This window comes from Aulostomus chinensis, chromosome 1 (assembly GCF_037954235.1).
Source record: "Aulostomus chinensis isolate RoL2024-O1b breed Wild chromosome 1, RoL_Achi_v1.0, whole genome shotgun sequence".
NCBI lineage: Eukaryota > Metazoa > Chordata > Actinopteri > Syngnathiformes > Aulostomidae > Aulostomus > Aulostomus chinensis.
In genome coordinates this window covers 32,343,003-32,366,918 of record NC_141320.1, presented here as the reverse complement: position 1 = coordinate 32,366,918, position 23,916 = coordinate 32,343,003, and the positions used below count along the sequence as shown (strand labels likewise).

The window sequence follows — 23,916 nt, the reverse complement described above, 5'->3', positions numbered from 1 at the left end:
ATGCAGAGAAGCCAGTACAGGAGTACTGTCTACTAGTTCTAGTCAACACGCGGGCCGCAGCATTCTGGACCAGCTGGAGAGTTTTCAGGACCTACTTCTTCTTTTGGTCACAGGTTTGAAGATACCTGTGGAAGTGAAAGGAAAGGCTGTGAGAGCCACACCTCTCCAGTGACCTGGGACATGATGGCAGTGGTGGGATTTGAACCCACGCCTCCTTAGAGACTGGAGCCTTAATCCAGCGCCTTAGACCGCTCGGCCACACTACCTCACTGTGCTGCTCTCTGAGTTGGTCTGCTAAAGCCATGTTGAAGAGGAAGTAACAATGATATCAAACTTATTCTGAAGGGGGACCCCTTCCCTCCACGGTCACAGGAAGTGACGACAGCGCTGCTAGAAGCAGGAAAGAAATGGTAAAAGGAATCAGTTTGTACAGAGCCTTTCTACCTCAGCAGCCCTCAAGGAGCTGAACAATGTCCTCTCATTCACACACTCACACACTGATGCTGAAGGCTGCCATGCAAGGAGCCAACCTACTCATCAGAAGTATTTAGGGGTTCAGTCTCTTACTCAAGGACACTTTGACATGGTCACTGGAGAAAGTGAGGATCAAACCAGCCACCCTTTGGTTGCCAGACGGCCACGCTACTCCTGAGTCATGTGACCTGGATAAGATGGTGAACTACAGCTGATCGCCACGCTAGCAAACCTCTTTTGTTTGGTTTGTTGTTGTTTAGTGACTGTGGATGAATACACAGGAGAAGTTGAGCATAAATTTGTGTTCCCTGTTCACTTGAATATCTGCAGGAGTGTGAGGTGGAAATAATACTTGGAGGAGAATGAGAGTTCAGTCTCAGCGCTATGACCTGTGCTGACACTAAAACATGTCAGCCCACAGAACAAAGATGGCAGTCCTCTGGGAGAGCAGGTACACCACACATACATGAAGAAACCCTACAGGAAGCAAATATGTTGCCAGAGACTTTTACTCTGTTTTTGTTGTTTACCCAAGTACAGGATTGGAGGGAGACTGATGGTCGCTGTTTGGGTTTTTGGAAAACAAGGAGGCTGTGGGTTCAAGCTGGATTCTCAGAGACGATTTCCCCAACCTCTACATTTGCATCTACACTGTCATCTAGTCATGTGACTGAAGTCATCCAGTCACGTGACTGAAGTCATCCAGTCATGTCAGTGATGTCACTTGGCAGGACTGTCATTGCCGTCTCATTCTAGAAAAGAATCCAGACTCCACCTGTGGCTCCATGATAACTGAGGGACCTCTGGTTGGAGGCTGGACGATGATGTTTGGACTGGAAGGAAAACTCCTTGTCCAAATTCCATTGTGTTCAAGTTTAAAGTCCCACAATCAGAAGTAGCTGAATCTGACAGGTGGAGGTTTGGAACTACAAGATGGTGATGTTTTCTTGACTTGATGCTCTGACTGTCAGGGTGGATGACAGCTTCTTCTGCTGCTGCATCTGAGTGGCTAGGATTGGAGGTTTTACCTCCCAAGGTTGTCTGGTTCCAGGGGAAATTTTAAAATTCCAGTCCCCAACCTTGGCTGTTCTGAAACTCTTCTCCTGAATCACTCCTGAGCTGCAGCAAGAACAAATACCAGTGCCAACCAGATCAACTTAATGGCTGCTAACAGCCTCAGACACTTGATTTCCATCAATCTGGAGCCAAGAAGGCACTCACCTGTGGTTCTCCTCCAGGAGGGTCCAGGTTCTGCCATTGGGGCTCCTGGTGCCACTGCCAGAGAGCCTCAGCTGCACACTGCAACATTTCAACAGGAGATTGACATTCCTTCAAATGTCCTGACATCTTATTCCAATGGTTCTGTTCCATATTTATATTTCAAAATAAATCATACAATGAGGGGTGCACGGTGGTGCAGTGGTGCAGTGGTCAGCACTGTGGCCTCACAGCAAAAAGGTTCCGGGTTTGAGTCCCAGCTCTGGCACAGTATCTTTCTGTGTGAGTCTCCATGTTCTCCCTGTTCCTGTGTGGGTTCTCTTTGGTACTCCAGCTTCCTCCCACCATCCAAAGACATGCAATTTGGGGACGAGGCTGATTGATACTCTAAATTGACTGTAGGTATGAATGTGAGTGCGAATGGTTGTTTGTCTCTGTGTGTTGGCCCTGCGATGGACTGGCGACCTGTCCAGGGTGAACCCCGCCTCTTGCCCGTAGATGCTGGTATAGGCTCCACACCCCGCGACCCTTACTAGTAAGGAATAAGTGGAAGATGACGACAACGATCACACAATGAAAGCTGCCACAGCTGGTTTAAGAGAGCGAACAAGCTAAGAGATCTGAAACCAGTAAAAAATGCTTTTCTGTGTGCAAACTAGTGAGGGGCAAGCAAGGATATTTTACCACCAATACAGAACCCAGACTTTAGTCATGTGATGAGATGGCGACTCTGATTATGAAGTTAATGGACAAAATGTGAATTGAAAGAAAATACATTAAAAAATACGAACTAAACTAAATAAATAAATAAAGAAGCAGCACAAACAACGTTTTCTTCTGCACAAATTTACTGGAATTAGACTGTATTTTTGGTCAATGAGTAGATGAAAGAGTGTCACATATATATTATATACATGTGATACATGAACGTGGCTTTGGACAAAAGCTCAGTGAAACTGTAGGATTGTAGAATTATTTAAACGTACTAAGTGGACTGTTTCAGGTTTCTTGAAGACGCTTCAGCTCTCATCCAAGAGGTGTCTTCAGTTTTCTTCACTGATGGGAGGATTTTTGCTCTAAGGGGGCGGGACCTTCTCCAGAGGTGATTGACACATGCGAGCTCTGGATTGTTGTTGTTGTTTTGGTCAGGTTATGAAAGGGAAGTTGACTCAACTGGTATCTGTGTCAGTTAAAAGCCTCACAGTAATTCCATAATCTAGGAGCAGAAACTAGAGACACTTACGACGAGGATGGGGTTCGAACCCACGCGTGCAGAGCACAATGGATCAGTAGTCCATCGCCTTAACCACTCGGCCACCTCGTCTGCCAACAGCAACCCTGACCTCTGAAACAGCTGAACTCTTTGGAGCCCATTTGTCAGAAATGGACCCAGCAGGAGCCACTGAACACAACTCTGACATCATCAGGCTTCTTCCCAGCAGCTTGGTGCTCCAGAAGGAAGAATCCAGACCACCGCTACATCATCAGAGTGAACACCAGCTGATGTTGACCAGTTGAACAAGCCTTTGACTGCTAAATGACATCCAAGCTCAGATTCTCTTGTCCTGATAGAACAAGTCAATGTTGAAGAAGACGAGAGCACCAGTCTCTTTCATCCAATGCTGGAACAGCGTTAGACTGAAGGTCTGAAGGTCCCTGGTCTGGTCCAGGTTTCAACAGGGGACCAGCATCAGCCAGCATTTAAATGTGGACAACAGTGGAGGTGAAGCCCACATCAAGGAAACAAGCCTCCTATCACTGTCCTGTGCTGAGTTTCTTTAAAAAAAAGTGAGACAACCTCAAGATTTTCTGTTTCCTCTTGTAGGATTTTGCCACAGAGAATCAGAGCCAATCAAAAGCTTGTTGGACTTTAACGTTGGAGGACTGAACAAGTCATGACATCATCAGTTTTACCTTCACAGGTGCTCAATTTACTTTACTTTCAATTTTACAGAGGTAGAACCTGAAATCGAAGCTGTCTGTCCAAAGAAGTGAGAGCTTCCCAGGTTGTGATGTTCTTGTCTACAGACTCTGTCTTGTATGGAGCTTCAGTCTTTAATGAAAAGACTCCTCCATTAATAACATCACTGTGCCTCTGCAGTGAATCAGTCACTCCATCCATTTTCTGTACCACTGATTTGTTAAAGGTTATGGGGGGGTGACATTTGGTGAGAGGCAGGGTTCACCCTGAACAGGTCACCAGTCCTCAGGTCCACTGAACAGGTCCCCCATGTGAGATGATGGCGTTGAAGGCAGAGGAGAAGTCCAGGAAGAGAAGGCGGACATAGGAGTTCCTGCTCTCCAGATGGGTGAGGGCTCTGTGGACCACTGGTGAAATGGCGTCATCAGTGGAGCGGTGTTGCCTGTAGGCGTACTGGTGGGGGTCCACAGAGACATTGATGGAGGCCTCTATGTGGGCCTTGACCAGCCTCTCAAAGTACTTCATGACTACTGGGGTGAGTGCAATGGGTCGGTAGTCATTTTGGCCTGTCACTGTGGAGCACTTGGGGACAGGGACAATAGTGGCAGTCTTTAGGCAGGTGGGGACAGATGGCAGCGCCCGTGAGGTGTTGAAGATGTCCGCCAGCACCTTGGACAGCTGTTGTGCACAGTCCTTCAGTCCTCACCCTGGGATGTTGTCTGGGCCTGCAGCTTTGCGAGGGTTGATTCCCTGAAAGGTCTTCCTCACGTCTGCTGTGGTCACACTGAGGGGCGTGTCGTCAGGTGGTGGTGTGAGTCTGGTGCTGGGGGGGGGGGGTGTCAGGGTCCTCGAAGCGGAGAAGAAACTGATTGAGGAGTGAGGCGCTGGACCTGCTCTACTTGTGAAGTGTCATGAGATAACATTTGTTGTGATTTGGCGCTGTACAAATAAAACTTACTACTTAAATGGAAACTGTCTGGGGGGGGGGGGTGTAGCCTCCATCAGGGATGTGTTTGATGTCTGAATTCTGTCTTTGATGTCTGAATTCTGTCTTTGATGTCTGAATTTTGTTCATTGATCTCCTGCTTCAGTCTTTGATCTCTGAGTGATCCTAAACTCATCAAAGGATCACATCACCTTCACAATCTGTAAAGAACCTGGGTGTCATTTTGGACTCTGAGCTGAATTTCATTCCACACGTCAAGAACATAACTAAGAGAGGTTTTTATCATCTTAAGAACAGAGCCAGAATCGCCCGTTCCTCTCAGGCCAACACGGAGGTGCTGATGCATGCTTTTATTTCCAGTCGTTCAGATTCTTGTGGTACCCTGCTGCTCTCTGGTCTCCCCAAAACAACCATCTACAATCTACAATGACTCCAGAATTCTGCAGCACGTGTGCTGACGAGGACCAGAGGGCGGGAGCTCATTACACCAGTTTTAAAGTCGCTGCATCGGCTCCCCGTGTGTTTCAGGATCAATTTTAAGGTTCTTTTAGTAGTTTTTAAGTGTCTTAATGGTCTTGGCCCACCTTATTTATCTGAACTGCTTTTGTCATATCAACCTTCGCGGACCCTGAGGTCCTCTGGCACCGGCCTTTTAGTCATTCCAAGAGTCAGAACTAAAACCCACGGGGAGGCTGCATCCAGCCATTATGGCCCAAAGTTCTGGAACAGCCAGCCAGAGAACATCAGGACAGCAGAGACTGTTGATGTTTTTAAAAGGAGGCTCAAGACTCCCCTTTTTAGCTTAGCTTTTAACTGACTTAGTCTCTCTTATCCTTTCATTTTATCACGATATCTTATTGTTACTTTAGTCTTTTAATTATTTTATTCTACTTTTTTATTAGCTCTTAAAACTTTTAGATTTTATATATATTTTATGTCATTCTGATACTTTAATATGATTGTAATTTCTGTTCTTTCCTACTCTACCTTCTTTTAGTCTTTTAGTTTTTAGCTCCAGCGTTTCCTGGTGGGGGCCCTCCACACTGGGAGGTGTGTCTGGTCCGCCTGCGGGGGCGTCGTCCTTGGGATCGTCCAGGCCCGGAGAGCTGGGGGGCTCTGCATTATATGTGGAGTGTACCCGGTCTGTCCGGGTCGGGGGGTCTGGGTGGCGGCGCTCCCTGTGGTTGTGGGCTGTGGCACCTCCTGGTGAGGATGGCTCCCATAGGTGGTCTTTCCTCACTAGGATTTTCAGTGCCCTGCCATGTTCCTACTTACAGTCAGTGTGTGGTTGTGTGTATGCGTGTGTGTGTGTGGGGGGTAGTGTGTGCATGTATGTGGTCATGTGGGTTGGGAAGGCCGGGTTCTTAACATGTATTTATTGTATTGTTTTATATTTTATTGAATGTTGCCTGTTTTCTCTCAGTTCTGTGAAGCACTTTGTGTTGCAGTCTCTGGATGAAAAGTGCTGTACAAATATAAATAAAGTAAACTAAAGCAGACGGACGACTCGAGAATGAGAGAGGAAAGAGTAAACAAAGCAGACTCTTTTGAGGTTTTCTCCTTGGTCCCTTCATTTTTTGAGAAGACACTGGACTCAACTGCTGTCCATGATTCTGGATTGTGTTGATTGCGTTGTGAACAAGGATTTGGCCAGGTTTTGTAGGCGGGATCACTGGTGTGCAAACACACCTGACGCTGTGGAGAAAAGATGGCGAGCCACCCACAGGAGAGAGAGAGTCGGAGTGGAAAATGGCGCTGCAAACCTCACCCACCCAGGTGACACTGACCCTGACGGTGGGATTGTGGTAGGACAGAACTGACAGGTTTCACAGAGACACCTTGAATTGCTTTTGGACTGATAACGGACTGAACGAAAAGACTGGTGATGAACGGGAGAGACTCTGATCATTGATTTGTGAGATTGAGTTGTAAATTGAAATACTTTGGCCCTGAGTTTTATTTTTATAACTTTGTTTTGTTCACGTTTCCTGATTGTGTGCCAAATCGGTGTTACATGAGTGGGTTGTTGAAAGGGAGTTCAAGCTTGGATAGAGCCGGTGAAACAAACCAACAGGAAGAGGGAACGTAGAACTAAAACTCATAAATAGGCTGAACCAAGATCAAATGAGAACCTAGACTGAGGAAACTCAAATAGACACCGTGAAGTAAACAAACAATCATAGAAATCCAGCCACCAAATTAAAGCTCAACTCAAATAAGTCGGGTTAACTTCAAATAAGACTCAAAAGAGGTCAATAACCTGATTCTCCTGAGGTCTGGTTTCTGTCTGTTGGTTGGAGGGAGACTCCTTTATTGAATGTGTGTGGATGTAAAGGGTTTGGTACCAATAGCTTTTGTTTTTCTGACATTTTCTGTCTATAAAGAAGTCGGCAGTTTTATTCACTGACTAGTCTGTGGTCTGTTATTGTTGCATTAGAATCAACCACTCACATGAGCCTAAAATCTCTGGTCCTCCACCTGAAGTGAGACACATGGGAACTTTGACCCTCATCAACCATGCAGGGAGGAGTTCTCAGAGTTTGATTGTGCTGATGAATCATCAGAACTCTCCATCACGCCGTGACGAGGACATCTCAGTGTCAAATCTGTCATTTCCTGCTGCCAGTAGGTGGCGCTGTGGTCACTACTGACCTGTAGATGTGTTCAGACTGGGATGTTGATCAAACCTGGAAGTTTCAAACAGACCTGACAGGTGGAGAGGATTCAGAAGAGTTGAAGCTTCATTTTAGTTGGAGCCTGAAAATGAGGAGAGACTGAGGGCTCACAGGAGTTGCAGGTAGGTGCTGCCCCCTAGTGACCCAATGGAGAACAACATGTAATGACGTGAACGCTCTACATTTTTCCAGTTCTTGACTTCATTCATCCTCAGACTTCTTCAAGCTGGAAGAGAGTGAGATCATTTAAAGTAGAGAGTCAATAATCAGCATCTCATCACTCATTTGTTCTCTGGTGGTGACCTCACGACTCTGCAGTGTGACATCACACATTTCGCTGATGTCATCCTCAAGTGTGTCACTCAGTTCATGCAGCCTTCATTGTTTTATTTTATTATTTCCTTTCACTTTGATCTTCACAAAGACAAAGTGCGTCTGATGGAGGCACCACTGATAGAGTGGAATGTTTCCATGTTGCCATGACAACGTGAGGCCCCTCACCTCCTCTGTTCCTTCTGCCAGTCGGCGTCAGAAGAGCAAGATGGCTGCTTCTCCATCTGGGTGGATGAGCAGCTCCTCCCATCTCAGGCAGACGCTCCCTGGCTGCATGTCAGCAGCTCCTCAAAGCTCCTTCTGCTTTCTTTGCTCTCCTGATGCTGCGCTGGTGGATTTGTCCACCTCTCATTCTCCAGGGTTCTCAGCCTCATGTTCTCTCCCTCCTGTTCCAGCTCCTCCAAGTTTCCAGTGGAAGTTTGGCTTTTGTTTGCTACTTTGTCTTTTCTCCTCTGTTGGTGCTTTGAGTTCCTTTGTTGTTCTTTGTCTTTTCATCATTCAAGCCTCCTTTTGTTGAACGCTCCTCTCCCCCGTCTGTATTTGGGTCCTGTTCTCCTCCACTTTGGCCAAGAAGGCGGCCCAACAAGAGTCACCAGTGATGTCACAGCTCCTGGGTGCCCCGCCCCTTCATCTCGTGCAGGTCGTGTGATGTCACTGAATCCCACTCAGACCAAACCAGTCAGAGATCAGTGTGTTTGTGTCAGTGATGTCATCGCTGCTGACGTCACAGCCCTCCATCCACACACGCCAGACTGAGGTGGAGGAGGTGATGTTGGGGTTTTCAAGGTCTTCGTCATGAGTGGGAGGGGCTGAGCTGGTGAATGATCAGCTGACCAGGTCTGGGCTCAGTTCAGATGTTGAGCCACTGCTGACTGCCATTTGCCTGAGGAAGACCCAACGTTCCCCTCAAGAAATGGAGGGCAGTTTTTAGTGCAGCGTTCATTCTGGTTGGAGTTTTCCTTTCCTTTGCCCTGCACCTCTCTGGTGGGGAGGTGCTCCCTGTTGACAAGGACTCAGTGGAGAAGACTGGACCAGGACCTTCACTGGTTCAAGGAGCACCGAGGCAAAGGGAGGCCCAGACCAGCAGCCAGGGTGACCAGTTTGAAAAGCTGCTCCTCTTCCATGCTGACTTGTTGGTGTCTCCTCTTTTATTCCTGAGTGATTTTAATCTCAGCTCTCTGAACCTGAATGGAGCAGAACCAGGAAATCATTGCAGGAAATCATGGAGGAGAAATGAATGAATGAGACTTCCAGTCAAACTGAGACAAACGTCCAGGTTTGGTCATCAAAGATATCTGACATTCATCAGTAGACTGACAAAGATGCTCATTATTATTGCAGCAGATTAAACTAGAGAATAAAGAGGGTCTCACTTTGGAAAACAATATTGCAGGATATTTTTGTTTTATCAGAGAGGCTTTAATGTCTGTCTTTGATGTCTAAACTCTGACTCTGATGTCATTGGTGGTGACTGAATTCTACCCCCTGACAGACTGAAGGCTCATATTGGCGATGCAGGTAGGTGCTGCCCCCTAGTGACCCAATGGAGAACGACATGTAATGACATGAAGATTCTACATTTTTCCACTTGTGAGATAAAAATACCTCACAGCAAGAAGGTTCCAGGTTCCAGTCCCGGCTGGAGCACAGGATCTTTCTGTGTGGAGTCTCCATGTTCTCCTGTTCCTGCGTGGGTTCTCTCTGGTTCTCCAGCTTCCTCCCACAGTCCAAAGACATCAAGAGGGGACGAGGCTGATTGATACTCTAAATTGACTGTAGGTGTGGCTGTGAGAGTGAATGGTTGTCTGTCTCTATGTGTTGGTCCTGTGATGGACTGGTGACCTGTCCAGGGTGAACCCCGCCTCTCACCTGTAGACGCTGGGATAGGCTCCACCCCCCATGACCCTTAACAGGAATAAGAGGAAGACAATGGATGGATGGATGTTGGAAACGACTGCAATACAGTATATAAATATTCTAGTTCCATACATGGGAACGTGGTTCTTCTGCTCTTTAACATCCTCCAATAGGAATGGACCGTCTATGACAAAGTATCAATAAATCTATCAAGGAGGAAGAAGAATTCTGATCAAAGAACTGAAGTCAATCTGGAGATCAGTTGATCTCTGGAAGGAGGAGGAGGAGGCATCCTGTGCTTTTATCTCTCTGTTCATGTTTCCTGCTGAGTGAGTGTGTGTGTGTGTGTGTGTGTGTGTGTGTGTGTGTGTGTGTGGGTGTGTGTGTCCCAGCTGCAGCAGTCAGTTCAGGTTCCTTCAGTGTGACTGAGGGAGGTTTCTGTCCGATGGTTTCTCCCAGTGTGAACACAGCCTGACTGCTGATGCTGTGCCGACTCTGACAGTGGTTCAGTTTTTCTCAGTGGCTTTGTTGCTGCTCTCAGATCAGAATGAAAGTTCTCTCAACTCTGAGTTCAGCCTCCACAACATCGAGTCACTTGTTTCTCCTTCCTTTGATCAAATAGCGAACGCTTTTGGACGAGGAGGGAGGAAACCACGGCGTTTCACTGCTTTACATTTAGAATCTCACGCCAAGCCGGAGAAGCAGGGCCTGAATCAGTCACGTGGTCACTGCCGGCTGAAGAGGCTTCGGACGTCACCATATACGTCATCAATACGCGCTTCACAAAACGAGAAGAAGAAGCGGGAAGCTTTGAACACAACAAGGAAAGAAGGAGAAGTCCGTGAACCCCCGGCCTCGGTCTTTGTCTCCTGAAGGCTGAGTGGCGCCGGTAGAACCTCAACATGTGCGCCGCGCAGCTGCTGCGGGTGTCGGTCCAGGAGCGGATCCTCGCCGCCGCTGAAGACTTCCTGCTGCAGCTGGGAGAAGGAGACTCAGCGGCTGGAGTCCCGGTGCTGAGAGCGCTGCTCACCGAGCGGCTGGCGGCGGCCGCGGAGCAGATCGTGGCTCTGCTGGAGGAAACCGTGGCGGAGTACGAGCGGGAGAACCGCCGGCAGAGGTTGCTGCTCGATGCCGTGCTGAAGCCCCGAGTCAGGCTGGACAGAGCAGGTGAGTCCCCGCAGGGACCCGCTGCATTGTTCCCAACATAAAGGGAGGTTTTAGTAGCTCAGAAACAAAGTCCAGGAATTCTAGCTGGAGCTTCATCAGACCAAGTGGTCCAGACCAGCTGGAAAAACCCCTGAGACAAAGTCAAAGAGCAGGCAGCACAATGTTGGTGGGACTCAGGCAGCACACACACACACACACACACACACACACACACACACACACACACACACACACACACACACACACACACACACACACACACGTGTCAGCAGTCTCTCTGTCTCCTGCAACAAGTCACATGATATCCAAATGAGTCCCGTCAGAATTCTCTAAAGTTACAGCAGCTTCAGTGGACAAACTACAAAGGTAGAACTCCTGCAGACACCAGTGAAGCTCTGTTGATCATTTTAATGCAGTTTCAGTCCAGATCCAGAGACCAGATCCAGCTTTGCTCAGCTCCAACCCAGACTGTCACTGTCAGGATTGTTGTGTCAGAAAGAGGTGGAGGAGAGGAATCAGTGATGGAGACTCAGGGATCGATGGAGAACCTCTTGATTCACAGCAGCCCTGCTAACAACACAGTCAGAGATGTCTTCCAACGAGACAGAACACAGCTTTATACTGAAGACAGTGTGTGTGTGTGTGTGTGTGTGTGTGTGTGTGTGTGTGTGTGTGTGTGTGTGTTTGGCTTGATGATCTACCAGGAAGGGATGGTCATTCCCAGATTGTTCTTATCTTGGATCCTGGCTGACTTGGCTGTTTGGGTGTGCAGGGACGTGCTGGGCCCCTAATTCAGTCCAGGAAGTTCAACTCCTGAGGCCCTCAGCCGCGCGCCAGCGAGAGCATTTTAGGAGACTTGAGGTGTGAGTCACTGTCAGTGGTCAATGTTAAGAACACTCCCATTGACAGGCATCAAAAGCATGTTACCATTGAACTGAACCAAGACAAGATCAAGCTGAGGGGACATTCACACTGTGTTGCTAACTCCTGCTAACTGAGTCGTGTGTGACAGGCTGGCCCAGCATGCTGTGCATGTTGGTGTCCTTGTGTCGTTCTTCTGGAGGCTGCTACGGTGCTACCTTGTTAAAAGATGATCCTGTACACTGGAAATTATATCAGCCCATTAAAAACAACCTTTTTTTCTCCACTGCCCGGTTGGCCTGGGCTGGACCGGCCATTAGGAAATCATTCCACTTCTCCCAGTGGCCAGCACCTCCCTGGCTGTGAGTGTAGGTGGGCTGACATGTTTAGCATCGGTACAGGTTCCCTCTGGTTCTAGGGACTGAACTCTCATTCTCCTACAGGGTCTCATTCTAGAAATGAACATTCTGACTAGCAGATGTGATCATGAATGGACCAAAACCATTCAGCAGAGGGGACCTATGACCTTTGACCTGGGTGACACAACGTTGATCCAAGCATCTGAAGCCAGTGTTTCTGTTCCCAGTTTGCTGACTGGTCGTCAGTAGCAGGACGTCTCTTTTCATTGAGTTGAGTTCTGTTTCTGTCTGTTGCTCCGCTGTTTCAGAGTCAAATGAAGAGATTTCTGATGTTGCTGTTTGTGTCCTGCAGATGTGGAGCAGCTGCTGGTGATTAAAGAAGAGGTTCCCCCTGAGCTGCAGGACCCAGAGCCCCCCCACATTAAAGAGGAGTGGGAGGAGCTCAGGATCAGTGAGGAGGGAGGGCAGCTTCAAGGGCAGGAGGAGGCTGATATCACCACGTTCCCCTTCACTCTGGTCCCTGTGAAGAGTGAAGGGGACGAAGAGAAACCTCAGTTCCCACAGCTTCACCAGAGTCTAACTGAGGAGAACTTGAAAGAAGAGTCTGTGAGCAGCAGCCCAGTTCATCCTCTGAAAACAGAAGCTGATGGAGAAGAGAGTGGAGAACCAGAACCAGAACCAGCCAGCAAGGTAGATCCAGATGCACTTGTACAACCCCAGACTGAAGACCAGATGTCAGACTCTTCTGAAGCTGAGCCTGAAGTCAGTGAGGATGAGTGTCCCTTTAGGTGCTCAACATGCAGTAAAGGTTTTCGAAACAGAAGGCGTTTGGATGTACACATGAGAACACACACTGGGGAGAAACTGTTCCCATGCTCAGTTTGTGGAGGAAGGTTTTCAGAAGAGGGATATCTGAAAAGACACATGAGAACATACACAGGGGAGAAACCATTCCCCTGCTCAGTTTGTGGCACAAGATTTTCAGAAAAGGGGCATCTGAAAAGACACATGAGAACGCACACTGGGGAGAAACCATTCCCATGCTCAGTTTGTGGCAAAAGATTCTCAGTTAAGGGAGATCTGAAAACACACATGAGAACACACACTGGGGAGAAACCATTTCCCTGCTCAGTTTGTGGCGGAAGGTTTTCAGAAAAGGGATATCTGAATAGACACATGAGAACACACACTGGGGAGAAACCATTTCCCTGCTCTATTTGTGGCATAAGATTTTCAGAAAAGGGGCATCTGAAAAGACACATGAGAACTCACACTGGGGAGAAACCATATCCCTGCTCACTTTGTGGCAAAAGATTCTCAGTTCAGGGAGATCTGAAAACACATGAGAACTCATACTGGGGAGAAACCATTTCCCTGCTCAGTTTGTGGTAAAAGATTCTCAGAAAAGGGACATCTGAAAAGACACATGAGAACGCACACTGGGAAGAAACCACCTTTGCAAGACGTGGCTTTGAAGCGTGACAAGAGTGGGAGACGCAGGTTGAAGGCCAAAAAATGAATTTATTTCATGAAAAAACACAACGATGAACCAAAATTGAACTCAGACAACAATGTGATGTGATCGTCAGTACAGTTGGTGGTGTGGGTTCATGTGTGCATGTGTGTAAGGGAGGTGGAAAGAAGAGATGTTGTCTGCTGAAAATCAAAGTGACAATGGATGAGGAGGAAGAGAGGCTCCCGGCCAGCAAGGCGGGTTCTGTATGTAGAGAGCACCGGGCCCAGGAGCTTCAACTAGGAGGAACGAACAGCCCCCCACCCTCCAGATACCTGCTGCAACACAAGGAACAGCATGAAAGGCACCAGCCACGGGACCTTTATACCCCCCCCCCCCCACACACACACACACACACACACACCCTCAAGAAAGGGGTCCAGAAGCAAGTCACGGCACCAAAGTACCTGAAATGCATTTTTTTTTAAAGCCGAAATGATAATGAACCAAACCCCCTCAAACCATGTACATCACCCATTGTTCTGTACAGATGAGGTAAACCTATCAGGAGGTGAACCAGTGGCTGCTCTGGTGGTCCAGCATCTCTTGTCCCAAGGTACCGCATTGACCAGTGCACCCAGAAAGCAATGATGTAGGAGGCTAGGAAAAGACAAGAGGAGAACCAGAGACAGGAAAACAGTTCACTGTCAATTTCCACACTGAAGGAACTCTAGACAACGCGTCCACCACCACTTTGTTGGTCCCCTTCACACAGGAACTATCCAGTGTGACTGCAGGAACAGAGACAAAGAGAGGAGAAAACACAGCAGGAAAGAGACAGGATGAAGCTGAAATCATGGAGCCACCATTGGATAGGAGGGTGTGAGGGCTGATCTGATTTCTCTGAGGTCACCATCAAAGATCCACTTGGCACCAAGTACTGATCTTTATATTGATGTATTGATCCTGATCAAACACTGAATTGTCTTTGAGATGTGTGAAAATAAATGAGTGGGCGGAGTCTCTGATATCATTGATGTCATCCAGCTGATGGAGAAATATGTGACATCAGCTGGAGCCTCCGGTGAAGTACCTTTAGTAGTAGTACACATGCAGTATACGCTCAGTACCGGCTCCTACAAAGACACAGCGAGCGCTGCTTTAACAAATACATGGTTCCTATGTGAGGGATTGCTTGGATTTCCGGTGTATCAGGACCAGGACTGAAGTTGGTCCCTGACCGTCCTGGAGGGGCGGCTGTAACACAGGATGAGTTTTCACAGTGAAGGTCTTCTTCTTCTACAGCTGAATTAAAGTGTAAACAGCCGTCTACACACCTTTTAACTATCTTTATAAACTTGTCTTTTCATAAACTTTCTGTCCTCTTTTAAAGTTGTCAGTGCTTTTGTTTCCATGTAGAGGCTCTACTTGATCACCACCCTTGTGTTTGACTATTTGGAGTGGATGTTGTCTACAGACATCTTTCTACTTTAAATAGATTAAAGACTTGTTTTTCTATCTCATGTTGTTCCTGCAATGATTGAAGGCAACAAACAACAACACATTATTTGCCATTTTTCATGTTATTTTGAACTTTTCAATTTTTATCTCAGTTATGGATAAAAATCCTTCTTCTTCCTCTTCTGTGTTTTACGGCAGTGGTTCTCTGAGTTTGAAACTCCACATTAGAACTGCAGCAATCAATCAGTCAATCAATCAATCAATCAATCAATGGATTTGGATGGACTTTGCATTTGTTTTGTCTTCTCTTTTTTTCGTTGTACTTGTGGTCATCATTGTCTCCAATCAGAAAATCTGAGGCTGGGATGTCTTGATGACGCTTGAAGAAAGGAAGCAGGTCTCAGAGGAGTGTGGACAGTGCAGTCCTCAGCTTTCTAGTTCCTGGTCTCCAGCCCTTCTCTCTTGTTGAGCAGCCAGCGTCTCAGAGCCTTGTCCAAGACCTGCAGCCAAACTGCACCGTCTGCACCACTTTCACCTTTAAAAACTGAGTGGATGTCATCAGGGAGGGAAAATGCTGGAGTTCCTTGTCCTTTGCTTGGATTTGTTTGATTTTTTTATTGAGTTTGACTCGCTGGAAGAAGACTTGTTGATCCAGGAATGAAGCTGGATTCTTCTGTGCAGAGCATTCATTGAGTTGAAGTGTGGCTGTACATTCAATGATCAGTGTTAGGGTTTCCTTTCCTGTGTTAAGTTGTTGCTCACACACACACACACACACACACACACACACACACACACACACACACACACACACACTGCTGTGTCTGAACACTGAAGCTGAGGAGAGAGACTAATGTGCACCATCTTTTGGGGTTTCTATCTCTTTCCACACACAAATGCAGGCTGGCTCCTGAGTGGTTGACAGCTTTTATGAAGGCGTGCGCTTTGTTGCCATGGAGACCAGAGCTTCAACAGGGGGATGAGTTCTTGAAAGCAGAGTTGGAGTTTGTTTGTGGACTGAACAGTAAACTCCTTTCTTTTGTGGGACGTTTGAATAAAACATTGAAATGAAAATCACTCTCCTTATCGTTTTTGATGCTGCAGTTTTTATGTTTCTGTAGACGTTTGGATTCAAGGATTCAAGGATCTTGATTGTCAAACCACTCACATTTCCATGTTGGTGGTACGAAAATTGAACTCTGGTCCTGGGGTAGCAAGAGATAGCATAATAAAGAGTGGAGAACAGAAATAAGGATTTACAGACAGAAAAGATATTTACAGAAGGATTTTTATATATATATATATCCATCCATCCATTGTATATATATATATATATATATATATATATATATATATATATATATATATATATATATATATATATATATATATATATATATATGTGTGTGTGTTATATGATGATTCAATATATGTTGAATTATATATATATAAAATTATATATATATAATTCAACACAGTTCAAGTGTTTCTAATGAAGCTGAATGTTCTCCTCTACTTTCCTCAGTTGGGTTTCTTTCATGTCCTCCTGAGATCAAAGAGAGAATTCTAGGTACAAATAAATACACTATCAAAGCCCCCTGATGACATCATCATCAATTCTGACTTTGATCTGGAGGCTCTTGCTTCAAATAAAATCCGTTGTTCCAGGCAAAAATCTGCATACAAACACAAAAACAAACACACACACATACACACACACAAACACACACGCGCACACATACACACACACAAACACACACACACACACACACACACACTCCCATTCACACTCACATTCATACCTACGGTCAATTTAGAGAATCCAATCAGCCTAGTCCAATCCAAGACTCCCAGTCACTAACCCATACTGTCATCACTTAAACACCACTGGAGTATTGACAGAGATTCCACATGTTGGTCAACCAGAGAAGCTCCAACTGGTGAAGGTCATCCAACCCTGCATGAAGGTCAACCTCCATCATCTGCTGCTCATTAGCAGGGACTTAGCTCAAATGGTAGAGCACTAGCTTAGCATGTGAGAGGTAGAGGGATCGATGCCCTCCTTCTCCAGAATACTTCAGCTTGTTCTGTTGATCAGAGGAGCTGCTGGGTGATGAATGCTGATGTTTGTCCACTGCTGTGATAAAGTGTCCCCTGTTACTGAGATGAGGATGAACACCTGCTCAGGTCAAAGCTGCAATCAAACCAGGGACTCTGAACCTCCCACACAGTGAAGGAGTTTGTCCTGCAGGTTGATGGACACTTATTAAGTTCTATCTTTGATCAAATATAAGAAATGTAAAATAATTCAACATTGATTGCATTTCCCTCCTTTCTTTGGTGCCCTCAGTCTTTCTGAGAACTGTAGGAGGAACTGCTCTCTGTTCTGTGTTTGTTCTGCTCAGTGGAGGAAGGAACGAAGGACTGGAGCTCTAAGTTTTCCAGTTCCTACATCAGTGAATGGACTTTCTGTGCTGAGGAGGATCCAAAGCTACTAAGGAGGATTACAGAGTTTGGGAGTCAGTGACTTAATAGAGTCTAACAAAGGGTTGAACCTGAATGTTGAACCCTTCAACATGGGGCCATGGCAGAGTGAACCAAGAACACTACAATGGGGGTGAGAGTGGAGCCATGATGGACTCACAGTTCATCACCTCCACCATCATGTGGACCACCTGATCACCTCTCCCTCAACCTCTAAATAACTCATTCCTTGACCGGGAATCGAACCTGGGCCACATCGGTGAGAGCGCTGAATCCTAGCCACTAGACCATCAGGGACCACACTGAGCTCTCCAACAACAGAGACTATAGACAATGACTCAAGAACACAGGACTCTGTGGTCTCAGCTTGAGATGCAGAGACACCTCAGCCCCCTAAAGACAGTCCACCCCCAGGATCCTGCCCCCTCTGCTCCAACTCAGCCCTCCATTCATAACTGACTTTGTCTCAGTCTCTTCACAATGCCAGTCACTGAAACACTGACAATGTGATGGGGCTTCCTGTCTTTATTACATTTTCTTCAAAGGATCCCGTGTGTCTTCTTTCTCTCTGTCTGTACAGGAGTGTGGTACCAGGCCCAGCTTGAATGGGTGACTGTGTCTGAGTGGGTCGAGGCTGGGCTGCAGGTATTGGGAGGTTAGAACCCATCTGTGAGGCTCCAGGTGGAGCGATCACCTGTGAGGGTCCAGGGACAGCAGGAAGCTGCACAGATGGTAAAGACATGGAGGGGAGACAGGTGGTGCTGGAGCAGTGACAGGAAGTGTCTGGCATTTTGGTTCATCCTGTGAGATGACGTGAGGTTGTGGTTTTGCCTCCAGCCTCACCTCCTCATCAGTGTTCAAAAGGTTCAAAGGTGAAAAAATGGGATTCAACCAAACAGCTGGAATGAAGAGTTGGTAACACTTGCAGAGCTGCAGGGAGCTGGACAGGTCTAACCGTGGGGGGATTTGTCCCACAGATCCTGCTGAAGTGGCTCCTCCTCCTGAGACCTGCAATGCTGGCTGGACCTTTGGAAAAAGAACACAACAAATCTTCATAAACATTTACTTCAGCAGGAACACACAAGAAGGTGGGACTGGTTCCTTTTTCATGTTCACTTTTTTGTCGTCTTGGTTCATGTTTTGGTTGTCAAAGTTAATTCTGAATATTTGTGGAAAGTTCGCCTGCCTTTCCTTGTACCAATACTTCCTTTAGTAACAAATTAAAAAGCTCAAGCTAAACTTCAGTCAGGACAACCATTCTTTCTCATTCTTCGACCTCTGTTTTATGTCCATGACCATCCTGTCTGTCACCTTTGGTGATGGAGACATCAGTTGATGACATCAGCAACGGTCCTCAACCTAACTGCCTCTGCCAGAAGTGAGCTGTCATCTGTCTCAGGGGACACAGTCGAGTGGACCGGGGCGGATGAGGGCCTGCTGCTTCCTTGAAATATTTCTAAATATTTCAGTTGCAACTGTATAGTGATGATGGGTCAGTTTAGAGCTGTCAATCAATGTTAATAATTGATCTTAGCATCTGGAGATTATTTTAGGAACACAAATACTTTTACTTCATTCTGAGGATGTGCAGACGTTCAATATAATGATTTTTTATTCGTCAAAGATTCCTGCTAGTCAGAGAGGATCTGGGCTGGATTGGAAAGCTTCTGAGAGGGAAACCTTCACTCTGGACTGGACTGAGAACGGAGCAGCCTCAGCTTCCTGGAGCCTGACTTGCCCCTGTGGTCTAAGGTTGTGTGGGCTGACATCACAGTGAAACTCCTGAGATCACAGAGCCTTTGAGATCACAGGCTGACTTCCTTTTTATCCCTAAAATTTGTGTTTGATCAGTTAAACAGTGACTCTACCAGAGGGGATGTAGCTCAGTGGTAGAGCGCATGCTTCGCATGTATGAGGCCCCGGGTTCAATCCCCGGCATCTCCAGCTGGTCCTTTGGAGCCTTCATCTTATCAGCTAAATTGATCCATAAATGTGACAACAGTCGATAACAAACTAGCAGAAGAGAAACCAGTCTGTTGCATATCAAAGTATTTGTAGCAGGGTCAGTGTGACTGTGAGCCTTCATAGCCAGCATGAAGGAGCTGGTTTTATCTTTGCTGGGGAAATCCCACACACAGCTGCTCTCAGTTCCAAATGTGTGTGTCCTCACTCCTCCGTCCTCCTGCTGCCCTCAGAATACAGACACAATTCAACCTGGCAAGTTTGGAGCATAGAAGTGCTCCTGAAGAGATGTGTGTCAGCCCACAGCTGGCTGTTCTTACCTGGAACCTCAAGATGAAACTGCTTCCACAGATTGGAAATGAATCTGATGTTGACTTTTGGACAAATCACCTGTTCATCAGTTCATCATCACTTCCATCCATTTTCTACTGCTTATCTTGTTATAGAAAGGAGTCTATCTGCTGTGTGACGGAGGCAGTTACTGTGAGCTGCTGCATGTCTCAGTGTGTGTGTGTGGGGGGGGGGGCTGTGTGTGACTGGTCGGCTGCCAAGGATTATTGATGAGATCAATCATGATCAGCTCTGAGATCACGGCACAGAAGAAGGAGACTTTTTGATTTTTGGGGGTTCAGTTTCTAAGTCAGACACATCATCACAATTTGAAGTTTTCCTCCAGTAAAAAACAAAACAACACAAAACCAAACAAAAACATGATTTGACTTTTGATGTCTACATTTTTTGGAAATTGTGAGTCCAACAAGCAGGAGGCCGTTTGAGCTTGGAAACTGTGAAGCATCACCAGTAACTGCTGGTTAATTTACAGTTGTTTCCTCCAAAAAGTTTAAAAATGAACTCAATGCTGAATCCCTCGTCGTCATCACTGAGCTGCAGAACTGGTCCATGCAGGAGGCTGAGCAGGTCTTCCTCTCTGGTCCAGTGTCTCAGCACAGGTCAGAGTAGAGAATTAAAACATGAACACAAATCTTTATCAGCTGTTTACTGATATCAGTGACTACCTTCAAGTAAGAGTGTTAGTGAATGGACCCTTTTTAAAGTTTATGTTATAATGTTTGAAAAATGATGCTCACAAAAACACAATAAAAGTGTTTGTGGTAAAATGATTCCAGTAGATTTTATTGCCATTTTAAGAGTTCAAGTGTATTTTGATGACATTGTTTGATTTCATGACTCACAGTTACTTTAGCAGGACCATCGTGACATGAAATCTTCCTCATCATCCCATATCGACCCTCAACCCCTCACACAGAACCAGGAGCCCTCAACTGAATGAACCTTTAAAACTATAAATTAGAAAGTATTTTGGTGGAACGAACCTTTAAAACTATAAATTAGAAAGTATTTTGGTGGAATGAACCTTTAAAACTATAAATTAGAAAGTATTTTGGTGGAACGAACCTTTAAAACTATAAATTAGAAAGTATTTTGGTGGAACGAACCTTTAAAACTATAAATTAGAAAGTATTTTGGTGGAACAAACCTTTAAAACTATAAATTAGAAAGTATTTTGGTGGAATGAACCTTTAAAACTATAAATTAGAAAGTATTTTGGTGGAATGAACCTTTAAAACTATAAATTAGAAAGTATTTTGGTGGAATGAACCTTTAAAACTATAAATTAGAAAGTATTTTGGAGGAATTGGAAATTAGGTATAAAAGGAAAATAATCCTTTTATACAGTAGTTAGAAACTAAAGGACAGGAAGTAGTATTTTGGTGGAATAAACCTTTAAAACTATCGTTACAAAGTAGTATTTTGAGATCATCTAATTCGATAGGTGGCGCTGTCACCAAACTAGAGCCCCAGGACTGCATTTTATCATCCAATTCAGTAGGTGGTGCTGTGGGGTCCTGGAACTGCAGCTCTCTGGTGCTGCAGGATCTCCTCTTGGAAAGCCTCACAGTTCAGAGTCGTTCCAGAATCTAGGAGCAGAAACCAAAGTCTCCTACGACGAGGATGGGATTGGAACCCACGCCTGCAGAGCTCAATGGATCAGCAGTCCATCGCCTTAACCACTCGGCCACCTCATCTCCTGACCACCATGATGTGCTGCTTTCTCTGAGCCTTTGAAACAGCTGAACTCTTTGGAGCCCATTTGTCAGAAATGGACCCAGCAGGAGCCACTGAACACAACTCTGACATCATCAGGCTTCTTCCCAGCAGCTTGGTGCTCCAGAAGGAAGAATCCAGACCATCGCTACATCATCAGAGTGAACACCAGCTGATGTTGACCAGTTTAACAAGCCTTTGACTGCTAAATGACATCCAAGCTCAGATTCTCTTGTCCTGGTAGAACAAGTCAATGTTGAAGAAGATGAGAGCACCAGTCTCTTTCATCCAATGCTGGAACAGCGTTAGACTGAAGGTCTGAAGGTCCCTGGTCTGGTCCAGGTTTCAACAGGGGACCAGCATCAGCCAGCATTTAAATGTGGACAGCAGTGGAGGTGAAGCCCACATCAAGGAAACAAGCCTCCTATCACTGTCCTGTGCTGAGTTTCTTTAAAAAATGTGAGACAACCTCAAGAGTTTCTGTTTCCTGTGTTGGACTTTGCCTCAGAGAATCAGAGCCAATCAGAAGCTTGTTGGTCTTGGATGCTGGTCATCAGGAGCAATGAGGGGCTCAGTGTCTTGCTCAAGGACACTTCAACATGGTCACCAGCTGAAGTGAGAACTGAACCAGCAACTCTGCCAGACGGCCACTCTTCCTCCAGGCCGTGCCCCCTAACCTGAATCATCATGATGTCATTATTTGTTGCTTTAATTCACCAAATGTGTGACGTGGTGAGTTTGTCAGGAGTTTAAAGACCAAAGTTGTGAACACACAGAGAAGTAAACCTGTCAAAGCTGCTTCACTTGATGAGTGAAACTGAGGAACTGATAGAAGAGCAACAAAGAAAATGGAGTCAGAAGGTCGTCTTCTTCACTGCTCAGTCACAACACTGACACACACACACACACACACACACACACACACACACACACACACACACACACACAGTTTGTCTTCATGAGAAATTAAAAAATATTTGACTGTGCTGACATGAAGATGAATTGTCTAATTTCAGTCTCCTACAAAAGTGTGTGAATGTGGTCGTTGTGGCCGAGTGGTGAAGGCGATGGACTAGAAATCCATTGGGGTCTCCCTGCTCAGGTTGGAGTCCTGCCAACAACGTTGAACTGTTGACAATTTAAATTTGACCCATTTTTCCTCCACACTGTCCTTCATCACAGCATTTAACATCAGGACTGCTCCCAGATCAGCTCCATGACCTCATCCCTGCACCAGAGTACCGCCCAAGTTCATCAAAAACGGCCAAGCATAAATATATAATATGTATATAATGTGAACACACCTGTACAGGTGCGTTAACGTGCTTAATAATAGAGAATGAATGAAGGGTTTGTTCAGAGTGGAGTGCAGTACCACAGTCAGGCCAGCAGGTGGGGCTTTCGTTGGTGCTGTCTACCTAATTGCGGTATCTGTTCTCTGCCAGCAGAGGTCATGCTTCACCACCAATCTTCTAGGGTGTCTGAGTGGTGCCGCCATGTTTAGGTCGTAGCAGGAGGACGTAGGTTGGTACTTGGCAGTTCGGACGTAGCGAAAGTCCCGTTATGAATGGAGGGCTGAGTTGGAGCAGAGGGGGGCAGGATCCTGGGGGTGGACTGTCTTTAGGGGGCTGAGGTGTCTGGTGGTCTTGGTGGACCCTCTGCATCTCAAGCTGAGACAACAGAGTCCTGTGTTCTTGAGTCATTGTGTATAGTCTCTGTTGTTGGAGAGCTCAGTGTGGTCCCTGATGGTCTAGTGGCTAGGATTCGGCGCTCTCACCGCCGCGGCCCGGGTTCGATTCCCGGTCAGGGAATGAGTTATTTAGAGGTTGAGGGAGAGGTGATCAGGTGGTCCACATGATGGTGGAGGTGATGAACTGTGAATCCATCATGGCTCCACTCTCACCCCCATTGTAGTGTTCTTGGTTCACTCTGCCATGGCCCCATGTTGAAGGGTGACTGTCTCATTCAGGTTCAACCCTTTGTTAGACTCTATTAAGTCACTGACTCCCTAACTCTGTAATCCTCCTTAGTAGCTTTGGTTATTGATGATCTGCAATGGTTCGTGGGGGGTGGAGCCTATCCCAGCAGCCTTCAGGTGAGGGGCGGGGTTTATCCTGGACAGGTCACCAGTCCATGGCAGGGCCATCACATAGAGACAGATTGATTATAAAAATGTTCATCCCCAGTTTGAAGTTAGAGACAGGATTTAAGTGTGGAAGGTTTTTGTCTTCAATTTAATTCTGAGTGTTGTAAACTGTTTCTAACAAACTCTACTGTTCAACAGTCAAAATGTTTTCTAACCAAGCTGAATGCTCTCATATACTTTTTAAAGTTGAGTTTCTTTCATGTCCTCCTGAGATCAAAGACAGAATTCTAGGTACAAATAAATACACTATCAAAGCCCTGATGACATCATCATCAATTCTGACTTTGATCTGGAGGCTCTTGCTTTCTTGCTTCAAATAAAATCCGTTGTTCCAGGGAAAAATCTGCATATAAACACACAAAGACACACACACACACACACACACACACACACACACACACACACTCCCAGTCACTAACCCATATTGTCATCACTTAAACACCACTGGAGTATTGACAGAGATTCCACATGTTGGTCAACCAGAGAGAGCTCCAACTGGTGAAGGTCATCCAACCCTGCATGAAGGTCAACC

The 23,916-nt window shown here is 46.1% G+C and overlaps 4 non-coding genes across 4 annotated transcripts; 2 read left to right on the top strand and 2 right to left on the bottom strand.

Annotated features, from left to right (window-relative positions):
- Positions 1 to 184: 184 nt before the first annotated feature.
- On the bottom strand, positions 185 to 266 carry trnal-aag (transfer RNA leucine (anticodon AAG)). The gene has a single exon. It is a non-coding gene; the product is annotated as a tRNA-Leu (tRNA).
- Positions 267 to 2,934: 2,668 nt separating this feature from the next.
- Positions 2,935 to 3,016, bottom strand: trnas-acu (transfer RNA serine (anticodon ACU)). The gene has a single exon. It is a non-coding gene; the product is annotated as a tRNA-Ser (tRNA).
- A 16,065-nt stretch (positions 3,017 to 19,081) lies between these two features.
- On the top strand, positions 19,082 to 19,153 carry trnaa-cgc (transfer RNA alanine (anticodon CGC)). Its single transcript has one exon. It is a non-coding gene; the product is annotated as a tRNA-Ala (tRNA).
- Positions 19,154 to 22,977: 3,824 nt separating this feature from the next.
- Positions 22,978 to 23,049, top strand: trnae-cuc (transfer RNA glutamic acid (anticodon CUC)). The gene has a single exon. It is a non-coding gene; the product is annotated as a tRNA-Glu (tRNA).
- The last annotated feature ends 867 nt before the right edge of the window (positions 23,050 to 23,916 follow it).